The sequence below is a fragment of the Petromyzon marinus genome, chromosome 31, assembly GCF_048934315.1.
Source record: "Petromyzon marinus isolate PM22_M1 ecotype Great Lakes invasive population chromosome 31, UKy_Petmar_22M1.pri1.0, whole genome shotgun sequence".
In the NCBI taxonomy this organism is placed as follows: Eukaryota; Metazoa; Chordata; class Hyperoartia; order Petromyzontiformes; family Petromyzontidae; genus Petromyzon; species Petromyzon marinus.
In genome coordinates, this window is record NC_133697.1 from 14,881,019 (window position 1) to 14,905,288 (window position 24,270).

General features: G+C 44.0%; 1 protein-coding gene across 4 annotated transcripts in view; it reads right to left on the reverse strand.

Moving 5' to 3' along the window:
• Positions 1-5,460, reverse strand: part of BTBD7 (BTB domain containing 7) — a 69,029-nt gene extending 63,569 nt beyond the window's left edge. The window contains exons 1-2 of one of the 4 annotated variants that reach the window (XM_076071148.1): positions 4,886-5,459; positions 224-278 (exon numbers count right to left, since the gene is read on the reverse strand). The gene's annotated coding sequence lies outside the window, so the exon portion shown is untranslated. Of the gene's footprint in view, positions 1-223; positions 279-4,885 lie in introns of all 4 variants that reach the window. The other 3 variants (XM_076071149.1, XM_076071147.1, XM_032964181.2) reach the window with 3 other exon arrangements.
• Between the last annotated feature and the right edge of the window lie 18,810 nt (positions 5,461-24,270).

A 24,270-nucleotide genomic window follows, 5' to 3' on the forward strand; every position in this document is an offset into this window, starting at 1 on the left:
GGTAACCATATGCGACTTCTTGGATTCTTTCAAGATGGCCTTGTCTAATTTGGTCAGAGAGAGATGGATCAGATAAACTAATCAACTATGCTTGGGTGGTTAGGGAGACACTCATCAGCTTTACTGGGCTAACTTTTTGTACCGAGTTGAATTTTTTATATATCATGGTCCTCCTCCCTTATATGTTGCACTTCTAGTTCTTTGAAAGACTCAAACGTTATACCTTTTCACGCACTCTTCCTTCATTACGTCCTCTTGCTGGCCTTGACTCAGGAGGCCTGCCATATGAGACAGTGGGCTTAGAGAAGGGTTGAACTGTTGAGGAGGTAGACATTTGTGCTATCACGAGCTCAATCTCCTTGAACACTTACTCCTGTAAGAGGTCAATAGTGGGTTCGTTGCATTGTTTTTGGGAACAAGATTAAAATGACCAATTACTGTCATTTTAAATTGGCATGATAATCTGTAAAATTAATTAGATTATTCTATAACATACCTGTGATTGAAAGAGGTGGGTGTCAGACATAATATGTAACACTTTCCTTCTTTAATTTACAAAACCAATATCCATCATTTGATTAAATTAGTAGCAGGTTTTGCTCACTCCCTATCAGAATTAGCATCTACATCCAATGGAGGAAAATTAGCACGAGACATTAGGATAACCAACCCCCAATAAAAACCATTAACCACCTCCCTGTAATTTGAGGCTCCGGTAAAAAATGAAAATTTTTCATAATTTTTATAGCTATGAGCATAGATGCACTGATCTTTTTGGTCAAATTGTATTTTTAAACCTTCATAGTTTCTGAATGGTAAAATGGAAATGAATAGAGGATGAGGAATAAAATCGATCACCTGTTAGGACAATGTGAGAAGATGGATCGACTCCATGAGAAATGCTGAAGTTCATGCCAGCTGGTAAGCATCTGTCATGGGCATCAACCCCCAGTTATGAGGATGACACTAAATAGATGGACCTTTCTAGAACATCCCGGAACTACATCAGTCACTTATTCCATCAACTTACCTATATATTAGATGCAATCCACATAATTCAGTAGAATGTCTTACAAGATGCTTACATATGATTCACTGAATTGGCAGTCTGATTTTATTATTACACTATTAAATAGAAACATATGCACAAAAGTTTCAATTGATCGTACACATTGAATTTCTTCATGCACTTATTGGTTATGTGCATGACAGGATAGTCTAGCATCGTTGGAAGGCATGTACAAATTCATATGTAAAATGAAGATTAATGTCAGTATTCGACTTCACTGCTTAGAGGATAAAAAATGCTTTACGCTATGAAGGTGGACCGCTTAAATCAGATTTGCTTAGTTTGTTCGTGAAATATCATGTCTCATGCACTCAGACCAGCTGACCAAATGTTTTTTTGCGAAGTCTAAATTGAAAAGTGTTTTGCTGGTAAATAAGTGTTTCGACAGTTACACTAATATTTCAATGACCTTGCTCTAAATTGTATGTGTAAATATGTATGAATCATTGGCATTGCAATGCATGGACAGGAATGAATTACAATGTCCTGTTTGAATAGTGATTGAATGCTGTATTTGTAATGCTATTTTATCGTGACAACTTCATTATTTATAATGCAGGTTGATGTATCGTAAATAACTTCACAAGCAACATTAAGGTAACAGTATAACATGCACTCTTCAATTTAAAGCTTTCGTGACTGCAAGGATTCATCTTCTTTGGTTCTTTCGGTAAAGTCACGTAGAATGAGAATAAATAATAAATTGATAAAATAAAATAACACAATAATATTCTCACGAAGTTTCGGCCACAACACAAGCGGCCTTCATCAGGTGAAGGGACGAGACTGTCTGGAGGACAGCGCTGGAGTGAAAAAGCCACGCTCAGATCGTGACCTTTAAGCTGTGTCCTCCAGACAGTCTCGTCCCTTCACCTGATGAAGTCCGCTTGTGTTGTGGCCGAAACGTCGTGAGAATATTGTGTTATTTTATTTTATCAATTTATTATTTTATTCTCATTCTACGTGACTTTACCGAAAGAACCAAAGAAGATAACATGCACTCGTTTAATACAAGACATAAGAGTTGCTTATAAGACAATGCAGTCAAAACATAACATCAAAATGTAACCGTTAGGATGTTGTGTATACAGGAAATAAAATTGCATATAGATTACGTAAAAAAGTACACACTATCAATGGTGGTTTAAAAATAAACAACTTCAGGGTCAACAATAATAAACAAAACATCTATCGGAAATGCACAGTATTGTAATTAGTCAAGTGGGAGGCATGGAATGAACAAAATTACTTCCACTGAGCAAATACCGATGAGAGAAGGCAGATATTAAGAGTGATAGGGTTGATGAAACTTACACCAGTTTAAGTATATACAGTACGCTAGTTATAAACCACAAATGCCCAAGCAACAGAAGTGTTGATGCACAGGTGCATGCCAGGTGTAATGTTAAACTCTAGGATATAGCAGCAGTATCCAACATCCCCCAAAGCTTGAAGATAAGAGATTTAGGTAGACATGGTAGGTTTACGAGGTGTAAGCGATGGTGTCAGCAGGGGAAGCGATGCTGTGTTTTCAGTGATGGGTGAAAGTACATTGTAACACTGAACTACGGAAAGGGAATTCGGTATCAAGGACAACACCAATATGGTGAACTGTTACAATAAGACTGATGGTCGTGTTATGGATATATGGCATTGATAGTAATGATTGATGATAAAGCGGTGATAGGTGATGTATGTACTGGATGTTGAACTTATTTTGCACCGTACGTACCAACCATGCTAATCGGAGGTGATGCAGGAGAGAAAGTCAACTCAAATGTCGCACACAACATTAATAAATACGGTGAACTTTTATAACAAGACGTAAGGTAAAGTTATAGGTAAGTATTATTTTTTACCAAAGAACACACTGAAGCAAAGACATCAACGACACAGCGCGCATAAGTCAACAGAGTGAAACTACGACTTGCACAATAACACACCTGCCTCCGCTTAAGGGGTCGGTGGTACCAAACAACACTCCTTTCAGACAAGGGCTCTCAGCTGCAATACACACCTCGTGGGTTCATTAACTTGACATCCAACACGTAGTAATAATGATGAAAAGGTTGCCGTAGTTCACTCGAGATTATTCACATAAAGTGCAGCGATCACCGCCGTCACAAGCTTCAATGACCTGACCGCCGAGTGCCTGACAAGTACCGGAGCAATGATGCCACAGGCCGGGAAACGCTGACTCAGATTCCACCGACATTACTCCCATTGATTTGCCGCTTCGCTCTCGTTTGCGACGGGGCCACCCGTCTGTAAAATGGTAATGGGCTTGCATTCCGACAAATATGCACACAAGATATTAAATAAGAAGGATCGCTCCGAGGTTGTAACGCAATGATTAACGAACGCCCTTCGAGATTCCATTGGCACGATTCGGAAAACACGTTCAATGAATCCATGAGTTTACTGTTTTGGTTGCACGGTCTCGTTTATCGTCACTATAATTACAACGGAACGTTACAAACCTTTGCCAATCCACTGCTGGACGAAGGCCTTCCCAGGGCATGTTGGCCGCGGGTTTTTTGTTTTTACCGCACTTTCTCACTGGGGTGTGTGCCCACCACTGATTGTTGTTATTAGCCGTGTCCGGGCATCGTAACTTTCTGAACCGCCCCTACTGGACATCTGTGAAAAAAGAGCTTTATAGCTCATCGGATTCCTCCAGTATAAAAAGATTCGAACTCTGGCCGCCTAGCTCATACCGCTTTACGCTAACCACTCTAACCACCGTTTACCTCGGTACTAATAACCAGGTTACAAGCTCATTTAGACCACGACTATCTTATTCAAGGGATACCTGGGTTCGAAATGCGTTTGCACCGTATCCTTTGTACTGTTTGTTGTCTGCCCAGCACTGTCAATCTCACGAATCTAAACGACACGATTCGACGCAATGTAACGTTCACAATCTGTTTTAATCGATACGTCGCGGCGTGCTTGGCAAGCGGCCGAATCGCCCAAACTCGAGCCGCGGGCCCCATTTGGGGACCAGAGCCGCTTCCCCACCCAAGGTCAGCTCACGCAGGTGAACCCACACACAATCCTCCACGCACCGTATTTTTTTGTTTAAACCAACAAAATAAAATACACACGTCTGTGATTTCATCATCATCGGCAGCTTTGTTCACTCCACTGCTGGATGATAGCCGCATTCAAGTCGCCGCCACCTATAATGATGCTGCGATGGTAATAATCCACCTAGCATCCGCGCACCACCTGATTTCACGGCTCCATCTCCTCCTCGGTTGACACCCACACTCGAACGAGTTTCACCAACAAATATCAAACAAAAACAATTCGGGCCCAATAGCCGACGAGCCTTCACAATGTTTTCCAACATCATTTCATTACGTGAGCAAACTGACGAGGAATTTCCGACTTCAAAAAGAGGGACTCATCGGCCCACACGACCGGTGATGAAGCCCACGGGCTGACCACTGCCTGCTGCTGCTGATGAGCCTCAGGGAAGTCAAAACCCAAACTGCCACGGTGTTCGCTACCGAAACGCAGTGAGCCGGGAGGGCCCAACATAGCCTCTGATGCGAAGCTCAATGTTATTTTTGAAACCAAAAGCTTCGCCTGCGAAGCAGAGCCTCGTGTAATCGCGTCATTACGGGAGCGTTTACCTCGAGCAACGATAGTAACCGTGCTTTAACAATCACTGTAATTTTTGAAAACAAAAAAAAATAGAGAATTCTGGCGATAACACGTCGCGGAGCGATGGAGCGCGCGGACCTACGTGGGTGGGGGGGGTATCTCCGCGGCCACTCCACACACACAGCTGCGAGGCACTGTACTTACGTGGTCGTCGTTGTTGCCGGCTGCGATTGGTACTGCCGCCGCCGCGGCCACCGGCGTCGTCGCCGTAGCTAGCGGTAGTTGTGCGAGACGACCGCCGTTGTTATTGTTCGCCAGACGCCTCAGCGCCGCCGAACGCTCGCCACTCGCTCCGACATGACGCGCGACGACACAGCCACTTCCGATCCGCGTGACGTCGCCGCGGACTTCCGGGAGACGCCACGCCCCCCTCCGCCTGTGGGCCACGCCCTTTCCGAGCAGGCCCCGCCCCGGCCATCGTCGGGGATACACGCCCCCTAAGTCGAGCAGACCACGCCCCCTGTGACTGAGAGCCTTTCGCAAGGCGGACTGAATAAAAGTAATAGAAAGTGGACCCCACCCCTACAAACAAGTTGAAGGTACCCCAATGGGTTCTCCCTTATCTCCAGTTGTAGCCAATGTTTTCATGGAAAATTAAGCGACAGATGCCATCCAAGCATCCACCCTACGTCCGTCCTTGTGGAAGAGGTACGTAGATGACACGTTCGTCATCTGGCCACATGGCCGACCAGCTCTGAACCAATTCCTCAATCACATTAATTCCATACATCCAGCCATCAAATTCACCATGGAGGTGGAAAAGGATGGCAAGTCACCATTCTTGGATATTTTAATTGAAAAGAGACCAGATGGCTCAATGGGGCACTGTCTACAGAAAAGCCACCCATAAGTATGCCTACCTAAAACCTGACTCCCAACACCATCCATCCCAGAAGAATTCCCTCATCAAAACTCTACTCCATAGAGCTCAATGCATTTCCGACCATCATCACCTAGCCAGTGAACTAAAACATGTACACCAAGCTCTCAAGATCAATGGATATTCAGACCACACAATCCATAAAGCTATCACCCCAACTGTTGGGAAAGAACCATCTGAGGACCCAATCAAAACCATCACCTTGCCATACATAGCAGGGGTCACTAAATATATTTCCAAAATCATGAGCAAACACAAGATCCAGGTTGGATTTAACACAGTACATAAAATTCGTGATCTGATCCCATCTGTGAAGGATGTGATCCCTGACATGCAATACCCCAGCGTCTACAAACTAAGCTGTGTCTGCGGCAGTAGTTACATTGGAGAAAATATGCGACATGTCTCGGACCGTGTTCGTGAACATAAGGCAGATCTGAAACCAATACCTTGGCCATGGCTGATCATTGTTTTAATGATGTGGGCTCACACGAAATTTATTTCTCTAAGACGAAGGTACTTTGCAAGCCCACTGGCTCTCAACAAAGATTCGTTCATGAAGCCATCCATATATATAGACACAGACACAATTTGAACTGAGAAGATGGGAACAAACTGAGCATTCATTGGAAGGACGTTATCAACCAGTTTAAGTCATAACTGGCTGTGATGTTTCCATCCTACCTTCCAAATGTTAGTAGTTATTTTCGACTCTCTGGTTTTACATTAACAGATAAAATGTCTCACACTAACACAGCCACCGTCGCTCGTGTCCTCGATGTGGCGGTGGCTCTGAGATCTTACATTGACATGCTAATCTCTGATTTTACATTAACAGGTTAAATGTCTCACACTAACACAGCCACCGTCGCTCGTGTCCTCGATGTGGCGGTGGCTCTGCGATCATACATTGACATGCTAATCTCTCACTATACAATGGCCGCCTTCATTGTCGTGGAGGTAGCTCTCCGACCTTACATTGTCATGTAAATTCTCACTTTAACATCACTAGCCACGCCCACTTCGTTTATGACCCTTGGGCTACACCCATTTCAAACCTTTAAAACAGCCTGCCTCAGCAGCTTTCCCACTCTTTTTTCTCCTGATGACGATTGCTTGTGTTGCGATCGAAACGTCGTAGTTTTTTTGTTATTTTTGTTATTTTTGTTATTTTCTTTGAACCTATCTACGTGACTTTACCGAAAGACCCAAGAACATTGATCCAACAAGTTTACAACAATTGTCGACTCACTCCAAAAAAAGGCATATATGTGTAGTATCTCCTACACACTCTACATACAATAGAGTCAGTGGTGTCTACTACACACCCTACATACAATAGTCAGTAGTGTCTACTACACACACAATAGTCAATGTCTACTACACACCCTACATGGATTAGAGTCAGTAGGATCTACTACACACCCTACATGCAATAGCGTCAGGAGTATCTACTACACACCCTACATACAATAGAGTCAGTAGTGTCAACTACACACCCTACATACAATAGAGTCAGTAGTGTCAACTACACACCCTACATACAATAGTCAGTAGAATCTACTACACACCCTACATACAATAGAGTCAGTAGTATCAACTACACACCCTACATACAATAGAGTCAGTAGTATCTACTACACATCCTACATACATTATTCAGTAGTATCTACTACACACCCTACATACAGTACAGTGAGTAGTATCTGCTACACATCCTACATACAATAGTCAGTAGTGTCTACTACACACCCTACATACAATAGTCAGTAGTGTCTACTACACACCCTACATACAATAGAGTCAGTAGTGTCTACTACACACCCTACATACAATAGTCAGTAGTATCTGCTACACATCCTACATACAATAGTCAGTAGTGTCTACTACGCAGCCTACATACAATAGTCAGTAGTGTCTACTACACACCCTACATACAATAGAGTCAGTAGTGTCTACTACACACCCTACATACAATAGAGTCAGTAGTATCTACTACACACCCTACATACAATAGAGTCAGTAGTATCTGCTACACATCCTACATACAATAGTCAGTAGTGTCTACTACACACCCTACATACAATAGTCAGTAGTGTCTACTACACACCCTACATACAATAGAGTCAGTAGTGTCTACTACACACCCTACATACAATAGTCAGTAGTATCTGCTACACATCCTACATACAATAGTCAGTAGTGTCTACTACGCAGCCTACATACAATAGTCAGTAGTGTCTACTACACACCCTACATACAATAGAGTCAGTAGTGTCAACTACACACCCTACATACAATAGTCAGTAGAATCTACTACACACCCTACATACAATAGAGTCAGTAGTATCAACTACACACCCTACATACAATAGAGTCAGTAGTATCTACTACACATCCTACATACATTATTCAGTAGTATCTACTACACACCCTACATACAATAGTCAGTAGTATCTACTACACACCCTACATACAATACAGTCAGTAGTATCTGCTACACATCCTACATACAATAGTCAGTAGTGTCTACTAAGCAGCCTACATACAATAGTCAGTAGTGTCTACTACACACCCTACATACAATAGAGCCAGTAGTGTCTACTACACACCCTACATACAATAGAGTCAGTAGTGTCTACTACACACCCTACATACAATAGTCAGTAGTGTCTACTACACATCCTACACACAATAGAGTCAGTAGTATCTACTACACACCCTACATACAATAGAGTCAGTAGTATCAACTACACACCCTACATACAATAGAGTCAGTAGTGTCTACTACACACCCTACATACAATAGAGTCAGTAGTATCAACTACACACCCTACATACAATAGTCAGTAGTATCTACTACACATCCTACACACAATAGAGTCAGTAGTATCTACTACACACCCTGCATACAATAGAGTCAGTAGTATCTACTACACACCCTACATACAATAGAGTCAGTAGTGTCTACTACACACTCTACATACAATAGTCAGTAGTGTCTACTACACACCCTACATACAATAGTCAGTAGTGTCTACTACACACCCTACATACAATAGTCAGTAGTGTCTACTACACATCCTACATACAATAGAGTCAGTAGTATCTACTACACACTCTACATACAATAGTCAGTAGTGTCTACTACACACCCTACATACAATAGAGTCAGTAGTGTCTACTACACAGCGTACATACAATAGTCACTAGTATCTCCTACACACCCTACATACAATAGTCAATAGTGTCTACTACACACACAACATACAATAGAGTCAGTAGTGTCTTCTACACACCCTACACACAATAGAGTCAGTAGTATCTACTACACATCCTACATAAAATAGAGTCAAGAGTATATACTACACATCCTACATACAATAGTCAGTAGTGTCTACTACACACCCTACATACAATAGTCAGTAGTATCTACTACACACTCTACATACAATAGAGTCAGTAGTGTCTACTACACACTCTACATACAATAGTCAGTAGTGTCTACTACGCAGCCTACATACAATAGTCAGTAGTGTCTACTACACACCCTACATACAATAGTCAGTAGTGTCTACTACACACCCTACACACAATAGAGTCAGTAGTATCTACTACACACCCTACATACAATAGTCAGTAGTGTCTACTACACACCCTACACACAATAGTCAGTAGTATCTACTACACACCCTACATACAATAGTCAGTAGTGTCTACTACACACCTAACATACAATAGTCAGTAGTGTCTACTACACACCCTACATACAATAGTCAGTAGTGTCTACTACACACCCTACATACAATAGTCAGTAGTGTCTACTACACACCCAACATACAATAGTCAGTAGTATCTACTACACACTCTACATACAATAGTCAGTAGTGTCTACTACACACCCTACATACAATAGAGCCAGTAGTGTCTACTACACACCCTACATACAATAGTCAGTAGTATCTACTACACACTCTACATATGTAGTGGGGTCCAGGACACGGAGACGGCAGAATAGAAGCAGCACTATTTATTTAAACCTTAACAAGGGTTACACTAGAAGGGGTAGCGGCCCCTCCACCCGTATAACTCAGGAACACACCCCAGGCTCTCTAGCCTAAGCTCTAGGCTCCCAGTTCCTCCTGGTAGGGCTCTAAGGGAGGCTATCAGATCCGGCCCTGGTTAGGCACAGATCTCGGCACCCCGCCGACCAGACCGGCCCTTAGAAGGACTCTGACTCTGGGGCTCTGGGGCCGCACCACTGGCTTGCTGTGCCGGCCCTGAAAAGGGCAGCGGACACAGGAGTTCCAGGGTCTCACCTAGCTGGCCTTCTTTCTTCACTGGTTGCTTCAGCCTCGGGCCCCACACTCTGCCCCGAGCTCCCTGGCTCCCCGCACTTTATACCCACTGGAGCCTTAGCGGACGTTGTTGTAGCCACCAAGGTGTGGGTGAACCACACCTTCCCGTGCCATGTGTTTATTCCCCATAGCACCCCTACACATACAATAGTCAGTAGTATCTACTACACACCCTACATACAATAGAGCCAGTAGTGTCTACTACACACCCTACATACAATAGTCAGTAGTGTCTACTACACAGACAACATACAATAGTCAGTAGCATCTACTACACACCCTACATACAATAGTCAGTAGTGTCTACTACACACCCTACATACAATAGTCACTAGTATCTCCTACACACCCTACATACAATAGAGTCAGTAGTATCTCCTACACACCCTACATACAATAGAGTCAGTAGTATCTACTACACACCCTACATACAATAGTCAGTAGTGTCTACTACACACTCTACATACAATAGTCAGTAGTGTCTACTACACACCCTACATACAATAGTCAGTAGTGTCTACTACACACCCTACATACAATAGTCACTAGTATCTCCTACACACCCTACATACAATAGAGTCAGTAGTATCTCCTACACACCCTACATACAATAGAGTCAGTAGTATCTACTACACACCCTACATACAATAGTCAGTAGTGTCTACTACACACTCTACATACAATAGTCAGTAGTGTCTACTACACACTCTACATACAATAGAGTCAGTAGTATCTACTACACACCCTACATACAATAGTGAGTAGTGTCTACTACACACCCTACATACAATAGTCAGTAGTATCTACTACACACCCTACATACAATAGAGTCAGTAGTGTCTACTACACACCCTACATACAATAGTCAGTAGTATCTACTACACACCCTACATACACTAGTCAGTAGTGTCTACTACACACCCTACATAAAATAGTCAGTAGTATCTACTACACACCCTACACAAAATAGAGTCAGTAGTGTCTACTACACACCCTACATACAATAGTCAGTAGTATCTACTACACACCCTACATACAATAGTCAGTAGTATCTACTACACACCCTACATACAATAGTCAGTAGTATCTACTACACACCCTACATACAATAGTCAGTAGTATCTACTACACACCCTACATACAATAGTCAGTAGTATCTACTACACATCCTACATACAATAGTCAGTAGTATCTACTACACACCCTACATACAATAGTCAGTAGTATCTACTACACACCCTACATACAATAGAGTCAGTAGTATCTCCTACACACCCTACATACAATAGAGTCAGTAGTATCTACTACACACCCTACATACAATAGTCAGTAGTGTCTACTACACAGCCTACATACAATAGTCACTACTATCTCCTACACACCCTACATACAATAGTCAGTAGTGTCTACTACACATCCTACATACAATAGTCAGTAGTGTCTACTACACACCCTACATACAATAGAGTCAGTAGTGTCTACAACACACCCTACATACAATAGTCAGTAGTATCTACTACACACCCTACATACAATAGTCAGTAGTATCTCCTACACATCCTACATACAATAGTCAGTAGTGTCTACTATACACACAACATACAATAGAGTCAGTAGTGTCTACTACACACCCTACATACAATAGTCAGTAGTGTCTACTACACACCCTACATACAATAGTCAGTAGTATCTACTACACACCCTACATACAATAGTCAGTAGTGTCTACTACACACCCTATATACAATAGAGTCAGTAGTGTCTACTACACACACAACATACAATAGTCAGTAGTGTCTACTACACACACTACATACAATAGAGTCAGTAGTGTCTACTATTCACCCTGTGTGTGTAGTATCTGCACACAGGGTGGGGAGAAGAGGACATCAGGGAATATTTTGATGTTTTTTTCCTGGATTTTCTGTTTGCACAGTCACATAGTCACTTTAAGATGTTTTCTTGTTCATGTTTTTGTTTTTTGTTGTGGTTGCACCCGATTTAAGAGCCGAATGGCTCACAGGGCTATACCAAATAAATGGAACTGAACTGAACTGTATCGCGAAGCATAACACGGTACTGGACTCTAATTCAAACATAAATGCAAGGAATACTGCAAATAAATTTGTCGACATAACACCAGAAAATAATGTTCGATTCGTGATAACTGAAACATCACATTTTGCGAGAAACGTGCTTGCGTTAAATATGGCACGTTTCACAAACTTTCGTGGGCTTGTTTGTAAATATAGCCTCTGTTTAAAACATACAGATGCTCATTAAAACTAAATACACATGTAATTTGTTGCCCTTTGCTAATCTATTTTTTTAAATATTTAACCAGGTAAGGCACAATGAGCTGTATTGCTATTTTCCAGAAGCGACCTGGCCATCACAAATGCAAGCCCAATAAAGTGGCTTATCACGTGGACATTTATCGCAGCCACATGCTCTAAACGCGTGACGTTGATTCTAATTGAGGGAAAAACCGGAGGACCCGAAGAAACATCCACGTGACCACGGGGGAGAGAGAGAAAGAGACACGCAAACTCCAAATATACAGCAGCAGGCGTCAGGGTCGGAATCTATCCCACGACCTCCTGTAAACCAGGCGAGGTAGTTAACATCTCGCCACGGTGGCACCCCACTGGGCACCCCACTGCTGTACAAAGGCCTGGATCCTCATGCCCCCCCCCCTCCCCGTGTTGGTCATGGGGAAGTTTTATTTGTTCACCATACTCTACCACTCCTGTTCGTGTGGACTGGGAACAGGGGACTCAATACTGCCTCTGATGTCAATCCTCAAGTCAGGAAGTTAACTCGGGTGGCTTAATGTAGGCTGCAAAGCTCCCTTATGAAAAACTCATTCGCCGGTTTAACAAAAAATTACGAAGTAAACACGAATCAATGATTTCATGTTACATCAACAAAAACGTCCGTGTCTACCAATTGTTAAACATAGCTCAAATATCTCCGTTAACAGCCCTTTCCGTTCATTATATAAAGATAAAAATAGAGGAAGCATGAACATCCTGGTCTTTAAAGACCATAATTCATGTCCTGGCATCATGCTTTCTTTATTATTTCCCCACAGTCTTTGACGCCGTTGACCACGAGTGTCTGGCATGTCATCTAATGAATACCACCATCGTGCCTTGCCTGTAAGCCTTACAGAGTCTCTGTTGAAAATGTCATTTTTGGTTAAATTAATCAATTACATTCTGTGCCACATGGCTTAGTTGTAAACCCTTTATTATTTATAATCTGTAGCATATTCTCCATATGGGAGTAATTTACTCCAGAATTTACAGCCCTCTGTCCATCCACTGTTGAATGGAGGCCTCCCCACCCTGTGATAGTCGTCGGGGTTATTTTGACCATACTGCACCACCACGGTCAGTGCGGATTGGTGAATGTGGGGAGTATATACGTGTATGAGCATGCACGTACAGTGGCAGTACAACAATGGATCTTGCTGCATTGCTTGCTCTCCGCTGCCCCACAGCCGCTTATAACGCTTGTTACGCATCGTGGCCGCCCATCCACCCACTATCCGGACTCAACTTTTCTGAGCTGATGCGAACAGATTATTTGGAAAGTATTTTTTTTATCACACTAATTGTATCGTTTAAAATAGTGTATTCGCATGTTTGCCAAATGTAAAATGTATACATTTTTTACCGATTCAAATTTTTAAATACAGCTATTATTACAGTATTAGCGCACAGATGTATTAATATTTGTGACATAAGTTACTTGAGCATAAGTTGTTTTCGAAAGCAGTATTCACTGCCGAGAGCAAGCGTTGTGTAGTCAATTCCGCCCCTTAGTGGCCAACTGATGTCACAACACATCACAACAAAGTCACCGTCACCAGCTGACGTCAACGCAAAATCGTATTCATATTTCATTACTGATGTGTGTCGTGTTGGAATGAAAAATGCGTTGCAGTAATCCGGGTTGAGTTATTTTCTTTTTTAAACCTATTTGAAAATACTGTTAGATTTCGAAATAATAATTACTTGTCGGTGGAGATTATGAACAAACAATACACATCAACGCATTTGAAGATTACGAATCAGGAAACCAGTTTTGCAACTAATCTCGTTTCAATGCGGTGAAACATACAATGCACATCAACAACACAAGAGGAAATTACGAATCAACGTCGGCTGCATCCACACTGCCTGGAGATACGAGCGAGAAAGGCTCTCCCGAGAGAGCAGCTTTTAAGAGCGTATCTCAAGAATACTTATTGCAAGTGCTTGCATTGTGCAAATACCATCAAAATCATCATCAGCCACGTTCATACCGCTGCTAGATGAAGGCCTTCGCAAGCCACTGCCATCTGTCACGATTCTGCGGTGCAGCACTTGAACGCGAGCGCATTTCACGCCGTCGTTATTTTTGACAATTGGCCGTCATCGCTTCTGACCACGCCGTCTCCTCCCCAAGCCGACCACTTTGCTCTTCACGTGTTTGAATGTTTTCTATTGCCTCTCATCTGCACATATCCTCGGCTTATTTGTGTTCCTACATCGGCCTCTCGGCATTATTCCTTGCTTGCTTGCTTCGTGTCCTGTTCAGTGTTTTTTTTTATTGTGCGAATACAGTGCACGACGCTCTTGTATTTGGTTGAATGTTGTTTTGGGGAGGGGGGAATACAATTCACGTAGAAAACTACGTGCTAAGTGCAATTTGCTGGATTGTTACTGCAATGAAGCACTTTTTACGTGTGAAAATACCGAGAAGAGCCCAGACATCCACGACAGACAGTGGTGGATCTTGAGGCTGCGCCAGAACATGAGGTTTAGCAAATCATAATCCTGTACAGTAATTCCAGTATAATCATGTACGCTTCATAATTATACCGAACATTCAAAGCCAGCACAAAAAAAAAACTCCTCACTCCCACTCTGATCTGTTATGCAAGCTCCTAGTTAATTAATTTTAAATATAATTTCCATAAGGGCACGGTTTGTGCATTAGGATTCACCACGGTTTGTTAAGCGGCGCTTTTACTGCAGCTTCCAAGCGTCTCGTTTGTTGTGCTTCTTTCGTGATAGACATTTACTATGATTTAAACACTTTTTTATTGTATTTTACCAGGTAAGTCCTACTGAGCTAAATAACTCTTTTTTTTCAGAAGCCAAATGGCCACGAATGATAGGCCAATGAAGTGGCTGATCGTGTGGAAATTTATAGAAGCCAAATACTCAAAAGGCATGTTTATAAATGTGGAAGGAAAAACCGGGGGACCTGGAAAAAAAATCCACGCGACCACGGGTAGAACATGACAACTCCAAATATACAGCAGGCGTCAGAGTCGGGATCGAACCTACGACCTCCTGTGTACCAGGCGAGAGAGTTAACAGCTCGCCATGACGAGATAACGAACGAGATTAATCGGGCAAGGGAAGACGGGAATACGGCTCTTCACCTTATTTCCCCAAACATTGGACAAATTTGTACATTCCTATTCAACAAACTGCACTTTGAAGATGGCCAGTGAACCTGCTTAACTTACATCGGTCTCCTGATGTTAGGCGGGGTAATGATAATAATAATTGACATTTGTAAGGCGCATTTCATCCATAGATCCCAATGCGCCCCGTGTATGGAAACCAGGACATAAATAGAACCTGCAGGGTGAAGTTCAGATTAAAGAGGCGAGTTTTCAAGACGGACTCAAATATATCTGTGTTACCGTATTAGTAAAGGAAAAGCTTTTTCCAGATACCGGGAGCTGCACCGCTCAAAGCCTGACCACCCCAGAAAACCAAGAGCCTTGACCTCGGAGTCCTTAGAGCGCGACCCGACAATCTCGGGGGCCTTGTCGGGATGAATGATCACCCCGGCAATCGCGTCGTGACTATTGATGGCTCTTTTAAGACCGCAGGTGCTGCTGGAGGAGCAGGGAAGTGTTGATGGTTTGAGCAGCAGATGAACGTGTCGTGACTCATTACCAATCATTCTTAATTCTGAAAATAATTTCGCCAGCACACGCACGTGTTGGGGTACAACTACCGTTGTGCAGCACATTACTCAACGAGTTAGCGTATCACCACACCACAGGGCGACACCAGATGTGCTACGGCAGTCAGCGACGGCTGAAGTGGATGTGTCATCCAAACAAAAAGATGCGATCGAATTTCTAGTGAACAAAGACGCGTTACATATATGTTTAGATTTATATCGGGTCGCATGCCGTGTGCAGGGACATTTGAATGTATTATAGCAACAAGATAGTGGGTCGAGCGATTTCAGGAAAATAGAAACAGACATTACTGATACGTCAATCATTTTAGCAAGGTTATAATTTTCTTTTTAAGTTCGTGGGCAACGGCGTGGGGAAATAACGATAATTCATCGAAAGATCACACAATTACTTGGAGCGATCCCTCACCCAGACGAATTACATTTTCCAAAGAAATTAAACAACGTGCCTAATTTAATGTGTTTGGCAGCCATTTCCAAACTTAGACGAACTTTCTTTAAATTAACAGGGAATTGCAGAGCTGCATCTTCACCCATTTCCCATTTATTTGAATGAGACCCATAATGTAATTATCACGTGATACAAAAATGTGTTTGACTTTTGTGTATGTGTGTATATATTGCTGCACATTTAATACGATGTGTGTGGAAAGTTCAAATTGCATTCACATAAAACATAACACTCGTTGTCATCCACTGCTGGATATGGCGGTTGCATGGCCATACTTCACCACGGAGGTCAATGTGGGTTGATGATTGGTGAGCGGTGCACCACTGGCACCACAGACATCGCTCGCCAGTGACGCCAGCCGTGGCTGAGTATCGAACCCAGGTGGACGGATCACATACCAGGAGCCGGGTTCGTAACGCAGTGCACTATTGCTCCACCTACGCTTTGTGTAACATTACACAAAGCTCATGTTCTCAAACGAATCGATGGTGTACACGTGTTTTCCTCACGCGCCCTCGCCTTGGCTGACCCCCAGTATCTGAGATTCCTAGAAGCACGTTTCAAGGATATATGAAGTGGGTTCATTTATTTTACCGCTATACATGTCCACGTGATAAGCAACTTCGTTGAGCTTTCATTTGTGACCAGGGCGCTTCTGAAAAACAAGCTAATAGCTCAATTGCCTTTACCTGGTAAGATAATAAAAATGGTTTAGTTGAATTCGGAAATTATGTCATTTTTTTTTACCTTTCCTAGACTTTTCACTCCTATCGTGTTTGTGTATTGTTTGTTGTAACGTCTTGATATCTGTGAAAAAGAGCTTTATAGCTCATCGGATTCCTCCAGTAAAGAAATGCATATTCTGATTATATTATTATCCATTATTTGGCATTCGAGTTAATACGCAGCTCGCGTGCTCTAACGGCAGATGTCGCAGGCGGGACGCGCGATTCGGCACTTGGAGCATTCCCCCTTGACGCGGAGTGTCCCAACGCTTGAACTCAGCCGTCCGGCAATCCCAAGGGGGAATGAGCAGAGTGCGTGCTCTCTCTCACTCGTGGTCGCGGGATAACGTGGCTCATCAAGAATCTGCAATGTCTGCCCCGGTTGCCGTGGCCTGGTTTGAATGTGGGCAGGAAGGGCACGGCGCAGACGATTTAACACGTCGTAGGCTTTCACGACCAATATCATCCATAATAGAGGGTTTTTTTGTGGTAATATCGCGTAAATATATAAAAGTGTCGTTAAAACCCGCCACCACCCGACCCAGTCAATAAGCAATGTTTATCACGTGAACAGAACATGCCAATTCGTTACTAGTACAGCACACCGGTGTGTTGGAGAGCAGATCCATTACAACATTTACAACTTGACGATGCAAGTCTGCGTGAAGGGTGCAACAGGATAGGACTCCCACGTAGTACAATATACCGTAGTTTAAATTAAAAGCACACAGTTTTTTGTTTTTAAATCAAAAGCTGAACAATTTTTTTAAAAGAGTCGAAAAAGTACGATCAGTTTTCACTTCACTGCTCAATAAAGTAACAGCACCCATGCACACACTGCTGTAGGTGTTGTGTGTGTTACTTTTTCGGCCCGCACTCATCGGCGTGGTGAAGTATGGTCAAGCAACCCCGTGACTGGCACGGCGTGGGGGAGGACCGATCGTCCAGCGGTGGAATTGGCAACGCGTTGCAAATTCAGAATGTAGGCAAAATAAATTTAAGGTCTACAACTTCGTCAGCATAACCGCAAATTGAAGATATTCCAACTTTTGATTTAAAGCTTTCGTGACTGCAGTAATTCATATTCTTGGTTCTTTCGGTAAAGTCACGTTGAAGGGAAACAATAAAATAATACAATATATATAAAACAATGAAATTCTCACGACGTTTCGACTGTAGCACAAACAGTCATCATCAGGTGTGAAAACCAACGGCAAGAAACAAACCAACGGCATTTTCTTGCCGTTGGTTTTCACACCTGATGATGACTGTTTGTGTTACAGTCGAAACGTCGTGAGAATTTTGTTGTTTTATATATATATTATTATTTTATTGTTTCCCTTCAACGTGACTTTACCGAAAGAACCAAGAATATATATTCCAACTTGTTTACCTACTAACATGACCACATTGTTAATATAATTACACAGCGTGCATGCACATGTGCAGCCATCGCACTTAACGCCAACGAAGCATACAAATCACGCCGAGGGTTGAGTGTGTATTGCCCGGTCTAATTTTCATTTATAATCCATTTTCAGTGGTCCCTTAAAAGCTTTCGGTGCTATACATCTTCAGCCAAGCACCCAACTTACAATCATCATCCGTTCTCACTTGTAACCACGTTCATCTGCTTCAAATGTTGGCATCGTCTCCATCAGCCTGCACCCTTGACACCGCGACTCGAATGCAGTGCATCTTGAGGCGCCTGACCAAACGCGGGTGAGGAGTTGAGTCAATTGCTCAGGAAGGAAGTCAATGTCAGACGAAACACAACGCACAAATACCATGCAGCAGAGGCAATACAATACACGCAACAAACAAGAATTGACTGCATTTCAGAGATAAACTGTGCTTTAAAATACTCCACATTTTCCCTCACTTGAATTAAGTTGTTCATAAGCTGAAAAGAACATGCAAAAAAGCAAGTATCTAATTCAATCTGTAAGCCACATTAAGTAAATAGCACACGTACTGTATGTGCATTGGCAGATGTGCAGAAGTACAGCTATAGAGGACAGGCTAGGAAGGGGACGTGGAGGTCACGAAGGTTCGAGTTGAAGCATCACAGTATTGATGTTAAAAGATTAATAAATGAATTCCCCTGCACCGCATGTCGTAATTCCAGCTTATCCTGCCCACTGACCCTGAGCAGCACTTTGCTGATTGCCGTGCAAAGTTGCTCCCAAACCCCCTCGCTCCGCGTTCCGCGCAGTGAAAAAAAAAAATCTCAAACCCCTCCTGGGTGAGCGGCAGCGACTCCTTTCATCAGGACGTTGGCGTCACCCACGGCGTGATTGCCACCAGCCACGGAGCGTTTTTTTAGAATCTGTACACAAAACGGATGCCACTCAACACGACGACCCGCTCGTGTATCAAAAAAAGAAAACCCCAAGAATCCTACGGATATCAAGACGAGCTGAAAGGCCAGTCCATTGCAACGATACATTTCAACGCTATGTACAATTGAAATAGTTTGGGGGGGGGGGGGGGGGTTTGTGTCGAGATAAAGGGGCAGCCCTGTAAACGCTCGCTCATCTCGCTGCCGGTGGAAGCGCTTGCACTTGATGACGCCCGAGAGCGCCTCCCTTCGAGAGGGCATTTTGGCCGACCTCTTTCTCCCACGCTTGTTTGCGCGTCTTGGAAGCGGTGGGAGTTCCCACACTTTACCCCACCGCGCGCCACCCGTCAATGACGGAGGGAGGGTGAGGGACGCTGATTGATGTACCGCTGCACTGTCCTTTTGAAGAAAAAAAAACCGGCACTGTTGATGAAAAAAAAATCAATTTCTCTGGGAATCAACTCGGACCCACTCGTATGCTTCCAGGCGCAATCATACTACACTTCCGGACACACTTTGTAAACTCACTGCTGAGAGAAAATGTGAGTAATTTGTGCAAATGCCTGAGTGCACGCTAATTACACAATTACTTTAATTTGTCATTTTTTTCCTCTGCGACAGTGGTAGCTGTGTATATACATACACAACGTAACCCCCCTCTCCTAGAGTTGTGGTCATTCTAGCAGAACCCACAGTGGAGTGGCCAGTTATGCTTAAATGACGAATAAATGTTGGGCTACAATGTGAGGTTTTCACACGGTTATGATGCTGAGTCTGCAGTCGCGGCGATCGGGATGTGGCTCCTTGAGCCCGGCGATGTGCTGAGTTCACACGGTTCGGGGCGAGTGAGTCAGCTGCAGTGACGCTGTTGTTGTGCACGAACCGCTCGCGAGCGTGCACGCGAGCGGTTCGTGCACAACGCCCGTGCACGCTCTCCGTGCACAACGCGCGTGCACGCTCTCCGTGCACGCGCGCCGTGCACGCGCGCCGTGCCACCACAGCACGCTCACAACGAGCCGCTCTGATGGCAGGTGCAACACGAAGAAAGGTTCTCGCCACTCGCTCGGCAATCTTTGATTTAAAGCGAGATCTGGTCCCACCAGTATTGTGGTGAACTCTATCACGTTTACTGCCTGATTTTGAGAGACTCCGGATGAACGAGAAATCCGCCGTCTGGGCTCGATCAGCAGTGGGAAAAGGTGGCAGCCTGGTCTTCGACTAAAGCCTCCAGAAGCCGGACGAACTTGTGGGACAGCCTTTCTGATTTACGGGCCATGTACGGCATACAGCCAATAATTAATTATATCATAATTACTCAAGCTTATTTACATTAGCGCATAATACCCTACGAATTTGGTGAACATTTAATGATAAGCACAGTACGTGAAATATTTTCAAATTAATAACGCTTCGATTAAAAGAAAAACTCAACACTGTACAGTTTGTATGTAAGTGTGTACGTTGAACTTCTTTCCCACCGTACGTAGCCAACCGTGCTCATCGGAGGTGCGAGAGGACAGCGACGATTAATCCGAGTCACCGTCGTCACCATTCAGAACACACACAAACAGTTGAAGGTGGAAATGAAATAACGAGTCTGAATCTCGTGGTGCTTGAAGAGTAAAACATGATTTAGAGAGAAACAGGGCTCGATCATCCCAAGTTCACGTGTTCACCGAATTCCACACAACAGATAAGTCGTTCGTAGTTTCAGAAATGCCAGTGCACATAGGCACCCTGGCTCCTACTATGCGCAGCTTAATTATCACACGAGGTGTTTCGATTGGAGCTTTTCGGTGTAATGTTATTGGATGTCCTCAACGCTTTCCAATCACTGACTGCGCTCTCTCGCATTCATCCTTCTCTCCTTCTAAACGGCAAACACTTGCTCCAGGAACGCCTGCAAGCACAACTGGCAGTCCTCTTTCAACCTTCTGTTTAATGTTGCTTTTCTTGCTTGAAATAATTGTCGATATATCATCAAACCGTTTTCCTTTCAGAGCCGTTTTTTAGCTTTCGGAACAGGAAAAGGTCACGCGGCGTCTGATCAGGAGAGGGTGGGGAAAAGAGGTGGGTGGCGAAGGTCAAGGGGTGGGTGGCGAAGGTCAAGGGGTGGCCCTGCTCGGCCAACGCCTCGTGACACCGACAGGGAAATGTGTGCCTGCTGCAGCGCCCTCCGTAGGTGGGGTGAGGGGTGAGGGGCAACTCACACCGCGTGGGTCCCTCGAAGCCTTCAAACTAAACCGGGGCCGGTACATCTGACACAGTGACGTTGAAGAGCAGCCCCCCCCCCCCCCAAAGCGCGGGGCCTGGGGCAGTCGCACCGATTCGCCTTGTACCCTAGGCACGGCATCTGGCTTGGGTGCATTGTCACGCTGGAAGGTCAGACGAGCTTCGGCCGTTGTTTGTGAACTGCATCTCATAGCCACTGCGAAACGAATTCGACGGAATTCCTGGTTTACGATTCAACCATTTTGGGGGCGGTGGAGTCGTGCACGGCTGTTGCCACACCGCGCTATGGACACGGCGACCTCGGTTCAATTCCCGGCCGTGGTTGACGCGAGTGGTGAGTGATAACTGAACAGGTCTCATTCACGAAACCCGCACTGACCAGCGTGGTGACGTTTGGTCAACCACAGAAGTTCGTGGGCCCAAAGGTCTCTGCAAATGGGCTGGATGGGAAGAGAGAGATCCGGTGTATCCAACGCACCCCTCATCGTCACGAATTCGACATGAAAACACTTTCCTCCGAGGGTGCCCTGTAACCTGAACTCGGCATGTCATGCGGTTCCGCCTAAGTACCACAACATGTGTATTCGCCCCTCAAGAAACCCCACCAATTTCTCGAAAAATCTGATAATGCTGGAATGTTTACGTCGCTAACTTTAGTTCCCGGGAGCAAGAATAACACAGATGAAACTCATTTTTGAGGCCTCAACTGTATCCACAGGGTCATGGTGCCTCTCAACTCAGCATCCAAACTTTAAAAGTGGCCAGCAGACTGTAGTTTTATTCAATAAAGGGGATGAAGCACCGTTTGCTTTTGTGATTTTTAGGCACTTTATCCATTTTCTTTAGGCCTCGATGCACAGTGAGGCATTTAGCTGGATGCTCATGTGTGGTGAGTTGTGATGGCTGCAGCACAGTTGCCAATGGCTGGAATAAAGCACATCTCATTTGGTAAACATTGAATTGTTGTTTTTTTATGGGAAGGACACCTGATGATTTGCAAATTGCACACATCCAAAATGCCTGTGAATTACCTGCCTTCAGTCGACTGTTAATCATCACGGGCACATTATCAACTACGGAACGTGAGTTTGCGTGAGAAGATTGGCAGATGTTTAGCACTGACGAGTGAGCGCACATGAAGGCTACGATGCGACCAAAAGCTAACTCAACAATTAATATCGATAACTTCTAAGTAACAGAATGTAAGGAATTTTTGTTTTAACAATGAGGTGGGGGGGGCGGTATTTCTATCACCGAGTGCAAATAAAGATGGCGATGTTTCAGCAGAATAGCAGGATCGCTCCTTCCTCTCGGTGATGGTAAAAAAAAACCTAGTATTGCTGTTGTTATTTAATCTTACTTTGAAAGTTCATGAAAACGGCAACTTTACACTTTTCAAAATGATGAATCTTACACAAACAATAAGAGGTGTTACGTGAAATATTACAGAGTTCATATTGTCACCATGCTGCCCTGTAAATCATGATTTTTTTAAATACAAATTTGAAGTATGATTTTTGTTTAGTGACAGAATTTCGATGGCTTCGTCATTTTTTTTAGTTACACTGAATTACTCAGACCAAACCTCCGGCAGACAGCATGACATTTTACACCAACTGTACTTCTGTGTTACCACGGCTATGCCCCCCCCCCCCCCGTATTACCAACTCACCAGTTTAACACGTAGGCTTTCGCGACAAATATTATCCACAACAGGTGTTTGTAAACCCACAAAAAGTGTTGCGAGCACTCGAGTACTCAAATTGTAAATGTTGCGGGTTTACTCTCCAACACACCGATGTGCGAAACGAGTGTAGTGACATAGCGCCTACGGCTGTCTGACAGTGGCAACTGCGGTGGACAGTTCGTGCACACGCCATCGAGCATATACACGACTGTGTCAAGGGTCAAGGAAGACCTCATCGGGAAGCCCCTGGAACCCGCTAGTGGGTTCGAGAATGGAGGCGTGGCCAGGGTGGAGCGAGGCCGCGCCGGGTAGCATAAAATGAGCTGTGAGCGGGAGCTCCAGGCTGCCGGTTCTGGGAAGTGGACTCGTCTCATCGTCACTGTCGTCATCATCTTCGCCACCTTCGTCGCTGCCATCTTCACTAAATCATTGCGTGGCGCTCGGTCGACGCCGTCAGTGTAACACGGTCAGGGTTGTGTCTAGGCTAGGCTATATGACTTGGGAGAAGCGAGGACGAACCTGTGAACCTGAAGGTGTTGAATAAAGAAGGTGCCTATTCTTTGGGTCTTTCGGTAAAGTCACGTAGATAGGTTCAAAGAAAATAACAAAAGCGACATGTCTCAGACCGTGTTCGTGAACATTCAGCAGATCTGAAACACAGTAGGACCAATACCTCGGCTGTGGCTGATCATTGTTTTAATGCGGTGGGCTCACACGAAATTGATTTCTCTAAGACGAAGGTACTTTGCAAACCCACTGGCTATCAACAAATATTCGTTCATGAAGCCATCCATTTTTACAGACACAGACACAATTTCAACCGAGAAGATGGGTACAAACTGAACAATCATTGGAAGG